General features: G+C 38.6%; 1 non-coding gene across 1 annotated transcript; it reads left to right on the top strand.

The window, feature by feature from the left end:
* The first annotated feature begins 242 nt into the window (after positions 1-242).
* Positions 243-314, top strand: TRNAQ-CUG. Its single transcript has one exon. It is a non-coding gene; the product is annotated as a tRNA-Gln (tRNA).
* The last annotated feature ends 18062 nt before the right edge of the window (positions 315-18376 follow it).

Genomic DNA, 18376 nt, shown 5'->3' with positions numbered 1-18376 from the left:
GGAGTCCGTCTTTAAATACTGCCCCCTCCAAGAAGTTTAAGTGGGGGAAGTTGAGCTCCGGACTCCTGGCATGCAGCCGCTGCTTGCCATCCTCTCAATGGCCTTTCCCTCGTTCCTCCGGCCAACATGCGGGGAAATGGGGTGCTGGGAAGCGCGTCAGTCCCGCTTGGGTGGTAGGTTTGTCGAGGGGGGCGGGGTTCTCTAAGAATTAGACTGCTGAAGGCGGCTGTGTATTTTGTGGCGGTTCCATGGTGTAATGGTTAGCACTCTGGACTCTGAATCCAGCGATCCGAGTTCAAATCTCGGTGGAACCTACGTCTTCCCGTTTTTTCCGTGAACACATTTTGACTTTACTATCCATTAAGTGATTGTTGTACAGCTACGGTATATATGTCCTTGAACGAAGTGGGGGCAGAATTTCTCGAAACGTAACCTTTGCCTACGAAGACCCGTTGGTTCTATAGTCATTGTCACCTGGGTGTCTCCGAAGGAGCCTCTTCACTTCGCTTTTTTTTTTTTTTAACCTGGGCCTTTGCCTCAAAGCTAGCTTTCAAATAAGTGATTGTTGTACAGCTACGGTATATATGTCCTTGAACGAAGTGGGGGCAGAATTTCTCGAAACGTAACCTTTGCCTACGAAGACCCGTTGGTTCTATAGTCATTGTCACCTGGGTGTCTCCGAAGGAGCCTCTTCACTTCGCTTTTTTTTTTTTTAACCTGGGCCTTTGCCTCAAAGCTAGCTTTCAAAAGCTTCGGTGTAACTTGATTCCTTTTGCTAGAATTTTCAACCTCCAATTTCATTCAAGGGCAGGCGCTTTTCACTTTTTTCCTCTGGAAATCCCTCAAACTATCTCCAGATGTCATTTGGAGAACTTCGCCCACCCTCCTCATCAAGATTCATCAAGAACTTCTTGAGCCTTATTTGTCATCCTCTAAGCTAAACCTGTTTATATAATTATTTCATTTAAAAAGCAGAGCAGAGAATGGCAATTTTCATTTTAGCAGAAATGTGGATACTAAGACTCCAGTGACTTGCCAAAGATCACGCAGCAATGATCTGTTTTTGAAGAGTTATGTATTTGAAAAGAGTTATGTTATTACAAAATGTTTTTCCCCTTTGCTGCCATACCCCCTACCGCCTATATGCAAACTCTCAATTTAGACTTTTGGGCAAGGGTGCCTGTGGTGAGCAGAATAATAACTCCCTGAAGAGGTCCACTTCCCAATCCCTGAGATCCGTGAATATGTTAAATTAAATGGCAAAGGGGAATTACAGTTAGAGATGGAATTAAAGTTGCAAATCAACTGACTTTAAAATAGAGAGGTAACCCAGATTCTCCAGGTGAACCTAATTTGTCACAGAGATCCTTAAAGGTGGAAACCGTAAGCAATGATAGGAATGTGGAGGCTTCTAGAAGACAAGAAAAGGCAAGGAAATGGATTCTTCCCTATCGCCCACAGAAGGAATACAGCCCTGTAGACATCTTGATTTTAACCCAGTGAAACCACCATGCAGAATTCTGACCTTGAGAACTATTTGTGTTTTAAGTCACCAAGTTTGTGGTAATTTTTTTTTACAACTGCAATAGGAAACTAATAACAGTACCATTTTCAGTGCTTTCTGTGATGGTATAAGTAATGGATGGTTTATCTAAGGCCTACGTACTGCCTTGTGCAAATAAGTATTATCCACATCAGGGGAGATGCACAGTATTCTCAAGCGGCTAAATATTATATACTACAGATAAGACACAGTCCTAGCTCTACTCACTTGAGTAAACAAAATGGTTCCAAGAAAAGGGAGATATCAATAACTAGAGAGTTCTTAAGTTGTAATTAATGAGAGTTCTGGTGCTAAGTGTCACCGTTCAGAGAGACTGAGATAATTAGGAAGAACTCCCTGGAGGAGAAGGAAGAGAACTAGAATTGACCCCACTGAAGGAAGAAGCAAGGAAGGAAACTCATTTTGACCAGTAGACAAAATCAGATGATGACGTAAATAAATAAATAAATACATACATACATACATACATAAATGTGTTCAGTAAGGCCACTAATGCCAAAGAGTAATTATGAACTTTTCCCCTTTAAGCCATAAATAAATAAATAAATAAATAAATAAATGAATGAATAAATGTGTTCAGTAAGGCCACTAATGCCAAAGAGTAATTATGAACTTTTCCCCTTTAAGCCATTCTCAAGGTGTGTCCTGAGAAGGTAAATAGTATTACTAGAGGAAGAATTGCAAGGCCAAATAAATTGAAAAGAATTACAGTCTCCTTTGCTTTAGAAGTTTCCTTAGCATGTTGGCATTTTAAATTCTAGATATTTCACTCTGAAGAAATCTTTTTTTAACTGTGTTAATCACAGCATTTCCCAGATTCACCAGACCACAGAACTCTTTTCCCATGGAACACCTGTTAGCATCCCTCTGAACTCTTTGGGGGATCCATAAAAGATTTTGGACAGAGGATGATTGAAGTCAGCCTGGTCTTAGGAAAAGTAAGTTGGCTGTGGACTGCAGGACTGGGGTAAAGAAAGATGGAAAGTGTATCACTTAGAAGGCTATTGCAATTAACCAGGTACAAACTGATAGAAATGGAGAACCCTTATGGTAATAGAGGAGAACGAAAAATCAAAGGCTGTTATGCAAATAATAATAATAAAAATAAATTATTAATTAATATCTAATATAAAATGGGTAAAGGAACCCATGGACAAAGAAGAGAGGGTTTTATTGTTTGTTTTGTTTTGTTTGGAGGAGGGTAGTAATTGTTTGATGTGTCTTTTTTAATCTCTCAAGAAATACAGGAATTTAATGTAAATGACTTAAATAATATAGAAATACAGAGTAAGTCTTTTTCTTTTTTAAGAATTCTATTTTTAGGGGCGCCTGGGTGGCTCAGTGGTTTGGGCTGCTGCCTTCGGCTCGGGTCATGATCTCAGGGTCCTGGGATCGAGCCCCGCATCGGGCTCTCTGCTCCGCAGGAAGCCTGCTTCCCTCTCTCTCTCGCTCTGCCTGCCTCTCTGCCTACTTGTGATCTCTGTCTGTGAAATAAATAAATAAAATCTTTAAAAAAAAAAAAAAAAAGAATTCTATTTTTAAGTAATCTCTACACCCAACGAGGGGTTCAAACTTACAACCCCAGAATCAAGAGTCACATGCTCTGCCAAGAGAGCCAGCCAGGCACCCAAAAATAGGGAGTGAATCTGTAAGGGCCTCCTCCACTTCAATTCCTCCTCCAACTCCAGAGATAACTGTTACATTTTCTTTTAATATATATAAAATCAGGTTATGTGTACTGTTTTTCATTTTGAAAAATCTTTCCACATCAGTCCATACAGTTTTAACTCATTTGCTACAGTTTTTCTTAGCAAGAATATACCATAGTTGGTACAACCATTCCCATTCTCTTAACCTGGGATATGGCAAATACTGAAGGTTCACTAAATTAAAACCTATTCCTAAGCCATTTCTTCATTGCCCACTTGCCCTAGAAGCTGGAAAGCCAAATATTCACTTTCCCAGCTACCCTGCAATATTTTATATACTATATACTATTTGAGTATCTAAAATATTTATGTGAGAGAGAGCAAGAACACAGAGGGAGAGTAAGAAAGAGAAGCAGACTCCCTGATGAGCAGAGACCCCAATGCAGGACTTGATCCCAGAATCCTGAGATCATGACCGGAGCCACCAGGCACCCCTGATTTCTTATTTTATTAATGATGGTCTTTCCCATATGTTAGTTTTAAATTTTTATTTAATCAAATCTCTCTCAGTCACTTTTTTTATGGCTTCTGGGTATTGCATTTTGCATAAGAAGGCTTCTCCACACAAAGATTATTCAAAATATTGTTTCTTCAAATGTTTTATAACTTTTTTCTCCATCCAAATTTTATTTATATTGAGGATGATGTGACATAGGGATCTAAATTAATTCTTTCCAAAAGGATAGTCAGTTGTTTCAACATTATTTGAACTGTCCATCTTTTCCCACTGATTTGAAATGCCTAATTTATTATAAATATTATTTATTATAATTAATTTATTAATTATTAATATATAATTAACTAATAATTGATTTATTATAAATGAGTTTCACATATATGATGAGTCTGTTCTTGAATCTTTGCACCATACCTCTGGCAGCTACAGAGAAACACTGTTCACATGTTCCTTCAAGAAGGAGTCTCTAGTGGCCATACCTCCAAGATCTGCTACAATGTGCACACTGAAACCATGCTCCCTCTGGACTGTTCCAATGACTGGGCATGATGGGGGTACTAGCTAAAATGAGACTCTTCTTGGGGCACCTGGGTGGCTCAGTTGGTTGAAGTTCTGCCTTCAACTCAGGTCATGGTCCCAAGGTCTTGGGATTGGGCCCCATGTCATATTCCCTGGTCAGTGGGGAGCCTGCTTCTCCCTTGCCCCTTTCCCTGCTCATGCTCTTTCTCAAATAAATAAATAAAATCTTTTTAAAATAAAGTAAAATTAGACTCTTCTAATTTTACTTTATTTACTATATTATTTTACTATATTACTAATGGAGAGTCTTTGGAGCTCTACATTAGTTTGGTTGAGATTTTCTTAGAATTGCACTACAGTCTGGGGTGCCTGGGAGGCTCAGTCAGTTAAGCACCTGACTCTTTTATTTCAGGTCTTGAGATCTAGCCCCACTCTGGGCTCCATGCTCAGCAGGGAATCTGCTTGTAATTCTCTCCCTCTCCCTCCACCCCTCCCCTCATGCAGGCACTCTCTCTAAAATAAATAAATCTTTAAAAAAAAAAAAAAAAAGAATTGCATTACAGTCTGAGGCTCTTTTTACCTAATCCTCCTTTCTTCCTTCCCTCCTTGCATAGGTATTAGACCTAATTTGTGGTCTGAAGGCTCTATTTCTCCCTTTTGTCCTTCACAAAATCCTGTTAATCAAGTTTTCTATTCCTATGCCTATATCACACTGCTTTATGCTTTATTATAGCTTTATAGTCTATTTTGATGTCTCATATATGGTACTAAATGAGTAAATATTTGTATAGTGCTTAGAATAGTTCCTGACATCTAATAAGAACCACGTGTATTTGGTAAATAAAAATAGATATAACAGTTCCTTCTCACTGTTTTTCTTTTATTTTTTTTTGTTTTTGTTTTTTTTAATTTACCAGAGAGAGGGGGGCAGAGAGCGAGCACAGGCAGACAGAATGGCAGGCAGAGGGAGAAGCAGGCTCCCTGCCGAGCAAGGAGCCGGATGCGGGACTCGATCCAAGGACGCTGGGATCATGACCTGAGGTGAAGGCAGCTGCTTAACCAACTGAGCCACTCAGGCGTCCCTTTTTTTTTCTTTTTTTGACTCTTTAGGGAATTTCTTTTTCAGATGAACCTTAAACTTCTTAAGTTCCAAAAAGATTCATATTGGGGTTTTTATTAGGATTTCATTACTAATCATTAAAAATGTTTTTTTTAAGAAATGAAATACAGAGTTTGGAAGAGATGAACAAAAATATGAGATTCTGCTTATGAAAATACAAGAAAAGAGTCCAAGAGATCAGAGGTTTAATATCTATTTGGAAGAATGATTAATATGAGAAGGGAAGGGGCACCTGGGAGGCTCAGTCAGCTAAGCATCCAACTCTTGATTTTGGCTCAGGTCATGATCTCAGGGATGGGAGTCTGATTGAGATTTTCTCTCAAATAAATAAATCTTTTTTTAAAAAAATAGGAGAAGGAAGAGGGGAGAAAAGGCAAAATGTGACTTTAGTTTCAGGTATATCCAATTGAAATAGCTGGTAGGAAAAGGAAATATCCAGTAAAAAGCATAGAAATATAGATTTAGAAATGTCTTAATAAAAGAAGCAAGATCTGGAATGTATCCCATCCTCCACTGCCTGGGAGGCAACTTACATGGTCATTGAAAACAAAGTGGGGACTGATAGGTCTGTGTGTAAACTCCAAACCAGCCATTCACTTGCTGTATTGCTTTTAATAATTTATCTAATCCTATTGAAGCTCAGCTCCTTATCTGTGAAATGAGGACAAACATGAAGATTGAAGTAATTTATGTAGATCTTAGCACCATGCCTGGCACATCATAAATGTTCAGTTAATGCATTGGGTCTCAACAAGGGCCAGTTTTGCCCCTAGGGGATTTGATAATGTCTGGAGATGTGTTTCATGTACAACTGAGAGGCCCTATAGGCATCTAGGGGGGTGAAGACCAGGAATGCTCAACATTCTACAATACACAGATAATACACAAAGAATTATCTGGCCCAAAATATCAATAATGCCAAGGTTGAGAACGATGAGTTAATAGTAAAGACTAGCCAGAGGCCTCTGGTGGGAAAAGGGCAGCATACCATGAGCCTCACCTCTCCAACCCTGGTCATTTTTGAAAGGCTAAGCGTACCCCCCAGGCCTCAGGAAGAGTGACCAGGACAGATATTTTCCTTCAGTATCTCATTAAGCAGAGCGCAGGGATCCACCAGCCTGACACAAAATACATCCATATGTGGGTCCTATTAAGTAAACAGATCTCAGTGTCCTATTTATTGATCCAAAAGGATTTTTACAGTGTCACTCACTTTATAACTACTAAATTCTACATATCAATTTCATGCTCTTTTTTTTATAATAGTAGGTTTATTTCACAATACAAATTTTTTGAGGAAAAAAACAGACCTATGAAGTGGTGACATTTGTTTTCTTGCTTTTTATCTTTTCAATTGAGTATATTGTAAGGTAACAAATCATATAGAAGACAAGGAAATCCTCAACTTCAATTATCTGGTTACAGTCACTAGAGCACCAAATATTCTTAAAGGAAAAAATGGTAAAAATATACATATGTGTACATATATTTCAGTTATAAACATACAAGTTTAAAATAAATGTATATTATAACTTATTATTTATACCAAAATGCTATGTAGCTCAATTATATTTTTTCCATATCATAAAATTTGAATCAGAATAACTTCTGACTTTTATTATAACACTTTACTCTTCACATATTCTTAGTCTTCTAGGCTCAGTACTCCTAGATCACAAATCATTTAGCACAGTCATTTTTCAAAAATTGAAAAGAGGAACACTATCAAGAGGGTGAAAAGATAACCCACAGGATGGACAAAATAGTTACAAATCATATATCTGATCAGTGGTTCATATCCAAAATATATAAAGAACAACTACAATTCAACAATAACAAAACAACAACAAAGGAAAAAAGCCACTCAATTCAAAAATGGGCAAAGGACTTGAACAGATATTTCTACAAAGAAGATATGCAAATGGCCACTAAGCACATTAAAAGATGCTCAACATCATTACCCATTGGGGAAATGCAAATTAAAACCATATGAGATATCACTCTACACTCATTAGAATAGCTATTATTAAAAAACAAAACAAGTGTTGGAAAGAATGTTGAAAATCTGTACCTTGTACACTGCTAGTGAGAACGTAAAATGATACAGCCACCATGTTAAAGAGTTTCGTGGTTCTTTAAAAAGTTAAACATACAATTACTGTAGGGAACAGCAAATCTACTCCTAGGTATATCACCCCAAAATGGGAAAGCACGGATTCAAAACAGATACATGTACACCAACATTCATAGCAGCATTATTCACAATAGCCAAAAAGTAGAAATAACACGGGTTCCATAAAGAGAGGGATGGATTAACAAATGCGGTATGTACTAACAGTGTCAAGTTAGCCTTTAAAAAGGAGCAAAATCCTTATACATGCTACAAATGTGTGACTCCTGAATACATTATGCTGACTGAAATAAGCAAGGCACAAAAGGACAAATATCATATGATTCCACTTATCAGAGGTATCAGAATGAGTAAATTCTTAGAAAGTCGAAAGGACCGAGGAGCTATTGTTTAGTGGGTACAGAGGTTCTGTACGATGAAAGAGTTCTGGAAATGGTGGTCTTAGTTTTGCATCATTATGAATGTACTTAATGCCACTAACCAACTGACATTGGTTAAAATGGTGAGTTTTATGTATATTTTAACACAAAAAACTAAAAGGAACTGGATTTCAGCTTTTTAAAAATGAAGAAAAAACAGGAAACAGAAGGTCAGGATAAAAGGGCAGATAGTGGAACAAGACTGGGACAGGCTACTGTGAGTTCCTCGAGCTTTCCAGGAGCCCTGTCATTCTGGGGTTCTTTGCCTCTTTCCTGACAGCCTCCCAGAATTCCTATAGGCTGGCTGGCTTTTTAAACCAAAGTTAGCTTGTTCATCTGCATCCACACCCAGCCCAGAAAAGTTACCCCCCTGAAAATCTACCATGACAATCATTTCTTTGGATGAGTACCCATTAGCAGCCACCTCCCTACCCCACACTCTTGCCCTGTGCCTTTGTGTGTGGTCGTGTGTTTACTACCACCTCCTAGATGAGTGAACTGGCTTTGGCACTATGGAACCCCATCAAGTCCATGCAATATCCCATGTGGATAAGAGCTACACTCATTCAAAAGAGGAAAAAAAAAAAACCTAGCAGACTGTAAGGACCTATTTAGAAACTGTCCCTGCTCCTCTTCCCCCAGGGGATTTACTTGGAGACAAGTCCCGGAAACCAGCTTCAGGTAACAAAGCCCAGATATGAAAGTGGGTCAGGCCAGGTGGAGACATCGGATCAGTGGGGGGATGCATACTGTCTCCCTGGTTACCAAGGAGTATGGGCCCTGCCCTTTGGGCACCAATTCCAATCAAGGTGTAATAGGCTGGTTCAAATGTCTACTAGAGTAAATTTTAACTCACTTGGTCACCTAGCATCACTGTGGAGTTTCCTGTGTGTGTTACAATCTCATTGGCCACCTGTGCGTGGCCAGGCCAGACCGCATGGCCTTTGCCCTTAAAAGCTAGTCTGTAAAACAGAGAAGGGCCACCCTCTCTTGTAAGAGGTGCGTCCCTGAACATTCGGTTAGATTCTTGATGCTTGGCGCGAAATAAAGCTTTGCTTGACCTTCGCTTTGTATCAGTCTCGCTTCTTTAATCATAGACCCATTATTGGGGCATAACACAGACCACCAGTCTCATTTTTGTTTCTCAATCACCAGGGTGGTGGCGGGGGGGTAGGGGGAACTTAGGTCTTTCACTAATTAAAATAGATATGCCACAATACTAAACTGGTCATGGTGAACAAAAAGATAAAAGTGACACCTTTAGATGCAGAGCCAAAGCTTGAAACAGGGAAATAATTACTGTATGACCCAGTCAGTCCACTCCGAAGTACGTATCTGGAAGACATAAGAGCATATAGCCATGCAAACTCTGATATGTGAATGTTTGTAGCGTACTTCTTTGTAATAGCATGAAACTGGGAATAGCCCAAATGTTCATGAAAAGATGAATGGATAAGCACATTTTGGTGCATCTACACAATGGAATATTACTTCGTAATATTGGCTACATACAACAAAGTGCCTGAATCTCAAAATAATCATACTGAGTGAAAGAAGACAGAAGGGGGTGTGGGGAAGAAGCCAGAGGGAAAAAAGTACACATTGAATGATTCCATTTATATAAAGTTCTCAAACATGCAAAGTGACCTACAGTGAAAGAAAGCAGATAAGTAGTCTAGAGAAAAAAGGGGGTGATGGTGGCGGTTCAAAGGTAAGGACATTTGTGGGGATGAGGGATGTGTTTGTTGTCATGATCCCAGAGTTCTAGGATCAAGCCCCATGTCAGGTTCCCTGCTGATCAGGGAGCCTGCTTCTCCCTCTCCCACTGTCCCCCCGCTTGTGTTCCCTCTCTCACTGTCTCTCTCTCTCTCTCTGTAAATAAATAAATAAAATCTTTAAAAAAATTTTTTTAAAAATATGTGTAAGTAGTATCCCCTTCCATTCACACAGCCACTGGCCTGGTATAAGCTCTCCTTCCCCACCATTACCCTACAACCTAGCCTTACCCTCACTTCAACATGGGCTGCCAGAATTAACTCGACAAAGGACACTTCCAACCACATGACCCCAATTATCCAGAGCCCATCATAGCCCATCACTGGAAAATCCCAAATATGTATACCCATGCAAAAAACTAAAGGTTATAAAATAAAATGTTAGAAGTGGTTACCCCTAGAGAGTAGGATCATGGGTGAATTTTTTTCTTTTGCTGATCTGTTTCCTATATTTTGCAGCAGTTTTTTAAATAAAAATATCCTTATTGGTCTTGCTTAAGATCATTCTTGCAAAAAGAATGAATACTCATTATAAAACATTCAAATAATACTAATACAAACAATATTAGACTACAGTAAAGTTGGAACAGGCAGTTTGCTTCCTCCTGGTCACCACACTGTGGTCACCTTCCATCCACCCCACCCCTCCCATCCAGGAAGCAGCCAGGCATTTTCTGGGGATTATCTCCACCCACAGTTCTAGGAGTGGCTTTTGGAATGGTCAAAAACTACACTTCTCAACCTTAGCAACCAAATCCTGATATTGTAACAAATGTTCCATAATACTACTTTACCATCCTGACTTATTAAATCAATAGTTCCTATATCATGATTTAATTTATGATATAACACTATGACTATAATATAAAGGAGAGATAATAGGAAAATCATTCATTACAACATGATATGTATTTTAATATGTAAATGCTTGGGCACAACAATAATAGAAGACATAATGAGGAAGTTAGATGCTTACACCTAATGGCAGAATCACCATTCATTCAACAAATAGTTTTTGAGCTCTATGTATTGGGCACTGTCCTAAATTTACTAGAGATACAGACAGAAATCACAGCTTTGTGAAACTTACATTCTAACAGGGTGATGGGGTATAGACAACAAACAATCAACATGATACATAAGTAAATTATAGATTAGATTAGAAGTTAGTAAGTGTTATTGGCGGGGGTGGGGAGAAAACAGAGTTCAGAGCAGTAGGGAAGCCGGTAGTGGGTTGCAGGTTTTTTTTTTTTTTAAGATTTAATTTATTTATTTGACAGCAATCACAAGTAGGCAGAGAGGCAGGCAGAGAGAAAGGAGGAAGCAGGCTCCCTGCTGAGCAGAGAGCCCGATGTGGGGCTCAAGCCGAAGACAGAGGCTTTAACACACTGAGCCAGTTTAAATTAACGTGGTTGGGGCGGCTGGGTGGCTCAGTCCCGGTTAAATGTCTGCCTTTGGCCCAGATCATGATCCAGGGTCCTGGGGTTGAGCCCTGCATTGGGCTCCCTGCTCAGTGGGGGGAATCTGCTTCTCCCTCTGTCTGGCCTTTACCCCTGCTTGTGTGCTCTCTTTCTCCCTCCCTCTTTCTCTTCCCCACTCTTTCTCTCAAATAAATAAAGCCTTCAAAAAAAAATAAAATGGAGTGGTCAAGGCAGGTCTCACTAGCAAGTCACATTAGGGAAAAGAGTTGAAGGAGGTAAGGGAATGAATCATGCAGTTATCTAGGTGGAAAGTATCCAGGCAAGGGGAAGAGACTGTGAAATGCCTGAAGGCGGAAGCTTGCCTGGTGAGTGTGTGTGCTTTAAGTAGCCAGTGAGGTGGACTGGAGTTAGTATGGAAGAAAAAGCAGAAGCGGGAGATGAGTCGGAGAGGTAACAGATCATGATCTGAGCCAGATCTCGCAGGGCTTCATAGAACGTTGTAAGGCTTGTTCTCCCCATAAAATGGTGCGACATTAGATGATTTGGAGCAGAGGAGTGACATGATCTGATCTACATTTTAAAAAGAAAAATCTGGCTGCTCTGTTGAGGATAGATTGTAGGGTGGAAGCAGAGAGACCAGTTGGGAGGCTGTTATAAGAATTCAGGCGAGAAATGAATGCAGCAGCTACAAATGCATACTAATATTCAGTACCGTATTTCATAGAATCTAAGGTGTCATTGATCATAGGCTACATCCCGATTTCAGGGATAAAATATGCGGTGTGAACTGCATTATGCAGTGTGAACTGTAATATGCAGGGCTGAACTGGTAACTCAAATACCATAAGTGGTGCTGGTTGCTGAAAACATGATTTTCTGAAATAGTGAACAACTCTTGGTAAAGTTCCAAATGAAACAAAGTACTATTTTCTCTCACTTTACCCATAATTCTCACATCTTGAAGTTCAGTGTATATTAAGACCATGCAAAAATAGATCATGTTTATATATAAAATGGAGTTTGGGTCTAGGTTCAGGTTATTATAAACTTTTTTTTTTTTTTTAATGTACGTTAATGTCAAGTAGGACATTACAAGTCATGCCAGGTGTGGGAAAATTCTGTATTGGATTGAACCGTCCTATACATTATCAGAATCTAGTATCTCTGGCCACATTCTCTAAATGTCCAATCATTATAACAACCAAAATTACTCCCTAAGTTTACAAATAGGTCCCTAGAGGGGAGGCCAGCATAGTGCATGACTCAGGAAAAGGCACCTGCCCAAGACTGCTATGTGACAAGTGACAGAAGAAGACCATAGGCCTGAATGTGCTAGCAACCCTCCTACCACCAGGGAAAGCGAGCCTTGGGATAAGGCCTTTACCTTTTTGTAAAAATGTAGATTTTTTAAAAATTGTGGTACAAAATATATAAAATTTACCACTGTAACCATTTTTTAAAGATTTACTTATTTGAGAGAGAGAATGTGCCTTCTGGGGGTGGAGGCAGTCAGGGGAAGAGGGAGAGAGAGAAAAAATCCTCAAACAGAGGCCCCACTGAGTCTTGAGCTCAGTGCAGGGCTAGATCCAAGGATCCAAGGAGCCCGAGATCATGACCAGAGCCGACATCAAGAGTCAGACACTTAACCGACTGAGCCACCCAGGCACCCCCCACATCTTAACCATTTTTAAGTGTACATTCACATTTTTGTGCAAACAATCTCCAAGACTCTTTTTATCCTGCATAAAGAAATTCTATACTCATAAAACCACAACTGCCCATTCCCCACGCCCCACAAGTCCTTGGCAGCCACCATTCTACTTCTGCCTCTATGAATCTGGCCACTCCAAATACCTCATATAAGTGAAATCATACAGTGTCTGTCCTTTTGTATCTGGCTTCTCAAGACACTTTTACATTTGAAGGCAAATGACAAAACAGAGGAAAGCTAGCAGCTCAATGACATTATTGAATCTTTTCATCAACCCTTCAACAAAGCCCACTTTTCGACTGGACATTTTAGTGACTTTTAGCTACTTGGCCAACATATTCCACTTACTATTTGGGCATATTTATGTCTAAACTTCTATTACTTGCAAATGAAAACACAAAAACGGATACCCTCCCCTTCTTTCCTCAAATAATATTAACAGCTTGGTATATATTCTCTCAGACTCTTTAATATACAAATAAAGGTGTATATTTTTACATAAGTGAAATTCTGTAATACCGTTAAACAACCTGATTTTTTCACAGACATCTTCCACTGTTAATAAATATAGATCTAGCTTAAATTCTTCTAGAGCCCTGTTGTATGGATTTATTTAACCAATCTGCTATCAACAAACATTTGAGATCTTCTTAGGGTTTTGATAACTGTAAACATCCTATAGTGAACACCCCTCTGCACATTTACTTCTTTTGAATACATTCCTAGAAGAAATACCTTCCCAATGGCTGTATTAATTTCTATTCCCAGTAACAATGTGTAAGGGTTCATGATTCCCTATAGTCTTAAAAATATTATCCATCATTTTCATCTTTACTAATATAACATACAAAAATTATATCTGGGGCAGCTGGGTTGGCTCAGTCCGTTAAGTGTCTGCCTTCGGCTCAGGTCATGATCTCAGGGGCATGGAATGGAGCCCCACATCAGGCTCCATCAGGCTCCCAGGAGGGAGCCTGCTTCTCCCTCTCTTCCCCTCTCGGGTTCTCTCCCTCTCTCAAACAAACAAACAAAATCTTTTCTAAAAATATCTAACTTTTATTGAAATTAGGAGTTCTCTTTCGCAAGTAAAGAATTTTTTAAATGCTAATTGGCTATTTTAGTTTCTTTTTTTGTGAAATGACTATTGAAATCCTTTGTCCATTTGCCTATCAGGGTATTCATCATTTGCCTAATAACTCATAAAAGCTCTTTAAAGAAGTAGGCATATTAAAACCTTGTCAATCAAATACATTGCAAATATCTCTCCCAGTTTATTATTTTTATTTTTATATTTTTAATGAAATCTTTTTCATACAGAAGTATTATTTTGTGGGGGCACCTGGGTGGCTCAGTGGGTTAAAGCCTCAGCCTCCGGCTCAGGTCATGATCCCAGGCTTCTGGGATTGAGCCCTGAATCAGGCTCTCTGCTTGGTGGGGAGCCTGCTTCCTCCTCTCCCTCTGCCTGCCTCTCTGCCTACTTGTGATCTCTGTCTGTCAAATACATAAATAAAATCTTTTTTAAAAAAAGAAGTTTTATTTCTGTAGAACTGTTATTTTATTCATATATGAATAGCTGGTTGTCCCAACACTTATTGAATAATCTGTCTTTCCTGTTTTGAAATGCCATCTTTACATCTTAAATGCCCACACTAAAACTTCACAATATATGGATCTGCTTTAGAGCTTTCTATTTCATTCTATTGTTCTTTTTTCTACCCATGTGTCAGCTGCTCCTTCTAATTCTTTTTTTTCTTTCTTTCAAAATGTTCTTGGCTTTATCACATTTCTGTTTTTCAGATGAACTTCAGAAACAATCTAAGAGTTTCCAAAGACTCTATTCTGATTTTGTTTGGAATTGCAATTACAGATTAATTAATCTGTTTAGAAATGACTTATTTTTTATATTGACTTTTGCCTTTTTTATGTATTTTAGTAAAATAGTGTTGTTTTCTCTGAAAGCTCCTATACATTTTAGATTAAATTTATTCAGAGATATTTCATAACTTTTGCTATTACTGTAAATCAAATATTTTTCTAACTGGCATATATGTTGTGTTTGTGTGTGTTTAAATACATACCTACATAGTATATATATTCCCTTAGTCACCTTCTTGAACTTTTTAAAAAATTTTTTCTCCTTTCTTGGAGTTACCTCAACATATAACAAAATGGTCTCCAAATAATGATTTTTTTAAAAATGTCTTTCAAAACTATATCTTTTATTTATTTTTCCTGTCTTATCATATTAGGCCTTCCAGAAAAACACTTAAGAATAGAAATAGTAACTGGAATCTTGGTCTTGTTACCATTTTTTTTATAGTGTCAATTCTTTTCCTCACTCTTAAAAAGATTTTATTTATTTATTTATTTGACAGAGAGAGAGAGAGAGAGAGAGAGAGAGCACAAACAGGGGAGCGAGAGAGGGGGAAGCAGGCTCCCACCGAGCAGGGAGCCCAACAATGGGCTCGAGTCCAGGACCCCGGGATCATGACCTGAGACGAAGGCAACCCCTTAACCAACTGAGCTGCCCAGGCGCCCCTTATTTCCATTTTTTATAACAATTTTATTGAGATATATCTTATATACCCTAAAATTCACCCTGCTAAAGTGTAGAATTTAGCATACCCTTAGAAAGCTAGGGCTGAATCCTAAAGGCACTTACTGCTAGAGGCTGACAGCTAACTACAGTCCTTACAGTTAACCAAGCATTTCATTTCCACAGGTGCCATATTTGTGTTATAATCTCTTAGGAATATATTATGTCACAAAGTTTAGAATATCCTCCTCTTCTTTAAATAGTATTTTGTACTCCCCAAAGTCCCTAGCGTAGCTTCTTGCCCATGGTAGGACCTCATTAAATATGTGTGGAATAAATAATTAAGTACCTACCCACTAATTTCAGGATATTCAGATAATTCTGGGCAGAAAAGCATTTGACACAGCTCTTACTGGTGGTATGCCGGTAAATGTTTAGAAACTGTTTTGCTTTGTTTTGTTTTTTAAAGATTTCATTTATTTTTCAGGGAAGAGAGAGAGCACAAGCAGGAAGAACAATAGTCAGAGGGAGAAGCAGGCTCTCCAATGAGCAAGGAGCCCCATTTGGGACTTGACCCCAGGATTCTGGGATCATGACCCAAGCCAAAGGCGGAAACTTAACTGACTAAGCTACCCAAGAGTCTCTTAACAGCCAGTTCTTACAAGTACTGATTTCTAGTGTTTGCTGATTTCCAAGGTATCACTATTCCCACCATGGTCAATTTTGTTACCTACATAATGTTAACCAAGATGCAAAATTCCTGAAATTACAACAAATCAGTCCTCTCAATCTGATAGAAGCCAGCTCTGGCACACCACTGGTTCTTAACCTCAAAGAGGTTTTGGTGTGTTTTTTCTTTCCTTTGGATTTTTTTATTTATTGAAAGATAAAATTAGAATAATGTTAAATGAAATTTTAAAAAACTAATTTAAATTTAAAAAAACTAATCACCCATAATTCATCTACTCTAACAGTTAACATAACTCCACAGTTTTCTGTGTTCTCTTTCAGTCTTTGCTTCATGCATACGTATTTTAAATAATTATAATCACCCAATTCTCTAATATGTTTTGTTTTAGCACATTTTAAATATATACAGAATAGACAGAATAAAATAATAACCCCATGTACTATTACCCAGGCCCCCAGAACATCAACTTGTAACCAACCCTGTCCTAACTACACCAGCTACTTGCCTTGCACTCATATTTTTTGAAACAAATCCCAAACATCATATCCTTCCATCTGTAAATATTTCAATAGTAACCATTTAATTTTTCATTCAGCTTTTTTTCACTTGTAGTCTAAGGAAGACAAAGTCATAAATAATTCAACTAAGAAAACATTTAAATATTCTGATGTTGGCAGTAAGGATTGATTTGACGGTCAAGGAAAGAATTTCTAAAAGCTACAACATGTGAAGAAATTTATTAGCAAATCTTCTCCTTTTATCCTCATTCTTCTTTTTGTGGCAAAGTGCAACAGAACCCAATTAAAATCCTACATGTTACCTATAAACACAGAATCACATATAACATGAATCAGATCAGTGTCTCCATACATGAAAAGATACCCATCAAAGCAAATTTTACTTATTACAATTAAATCCCAAGGCACTTATTAGTCATGGTCTCCCATTTAGCAATTTTTAAGGATTTCACTACAAACCCCTTTGGACATATATATTTTTTTAACTTTCCATCTGATTATCCACGGGTCCAACATTTCCTGGAAGGTAGATTATTGTCTCCTTCCTTCATTCTGTTAATTTATGCTGCCCTCAGGCCCTTAGGGAAGAGCAGTACAGAGCATGCAACATTGAAGCCCAGTCCCAAATACAGATCTGGCAAGCAAGAAGTCCTCATTATTCCCACATTTTCCATTAGATGTTTGATACTCTAGCAGAGTAACTCAGTGTAAACTGGGAGTAGGGAGCAGAAATTTTTATTAGTTTCATAACCCTTTTAGACTATTAGTTACAATTTTGGACATACACCATCTCCTACTATGGCTCCACCTGCAAGGTAGATTTTATTGTACCAAATTTGCAGAAGAGAAAACCAAGACCAACAGAGACTTACTCAAGATCAAATGTTTAAATGTGGTTAAGCCAGGATCTGAATGCTAGTGCATCAACTGAGGTTATCTCATTGCAAGCAAAAGAAATTGGCTAAGTTCAACCAAAAAAAAAGATATTAAAAAGAGGATATTTATTGAAGAGCTCGTATAAGACAGGGCTGGGACCAAGGGCAACAGGAATGACCCCATCCTCTAGTCAAGAAAGCCTGAACATCAACCTTTTTTTTTTTCAACCTTCTGTCATTTTGTTCAAGACTCAAAGTCCATGGAAAGAGTCCTCCCATGGTCTTTAACTTCAGAAGGGGGCAGGACATGGCATTTACTACTCCATGAAGAAGCCCCATTCCGTAGATGTAATTCCTCAAAATGAATTCAGGTCATAGTTTTGATGAGTGACACGGATGCTGGATGGGGGGGAAAAAAAGAAAAGAAAGTTTTGTGATGACAACTTGAATGCACTGTGAGATCTTCCTTCAAAGACGGACTTGTCACTCCAGCTGTGGGAGTGTTGTTTATAGAGAGCCTTCAGCTGTCAATCCTTCAGGAATTGCCTTTGCGGCAGAGAGCTATTTCATCCATGGTTATGCTCTTCCAGGGACAGCCCACATCATTGACCTTGGGGTATAAAGGCCATTTTAGCTTCATGGCACAATTCTGTAAGGTCATTTTCATTCCAGAACCCCCCTGTGAGGCTGACTGAGGCTGTTGGGAAAGTCTGCAGCACAGCTCAATTTTTCCCTGTACCCACTCCAGCTTCCCACCCCTCCCTTCCATAGGTGGGGATTTCAAGAGACGTTTTAAAAATAAACATCCTGAATGCTACACTCAGTCTCAGAGTTTGCTTTCTGGAGACGCCAACCCCTCTCTGTCCGACACTAAAGTCCCACATTTTTACCAGTTGCAATTGTAATTTACCAATTACAATTACCAATTGT

The sequence above is a fragment of the Mustela erminea genome, chromosome 5 (genome assembly GCF_009829155.1).
Source record: "Mustela erminea isolate mMusErm1 chromosome 5, mMusErm1.Pri, whole genome shotgun sequence".
Classification (NCBI taxonomy): domain Eukaryota; kingdom Metazoa; phylum Chordata; class Mammalia; order Carnivora; family Mustelidae; genus Mustela; species Mustela erminea.
This window is presented reverse-complemented; position numbering and strand designations above follow the sequence as displayed.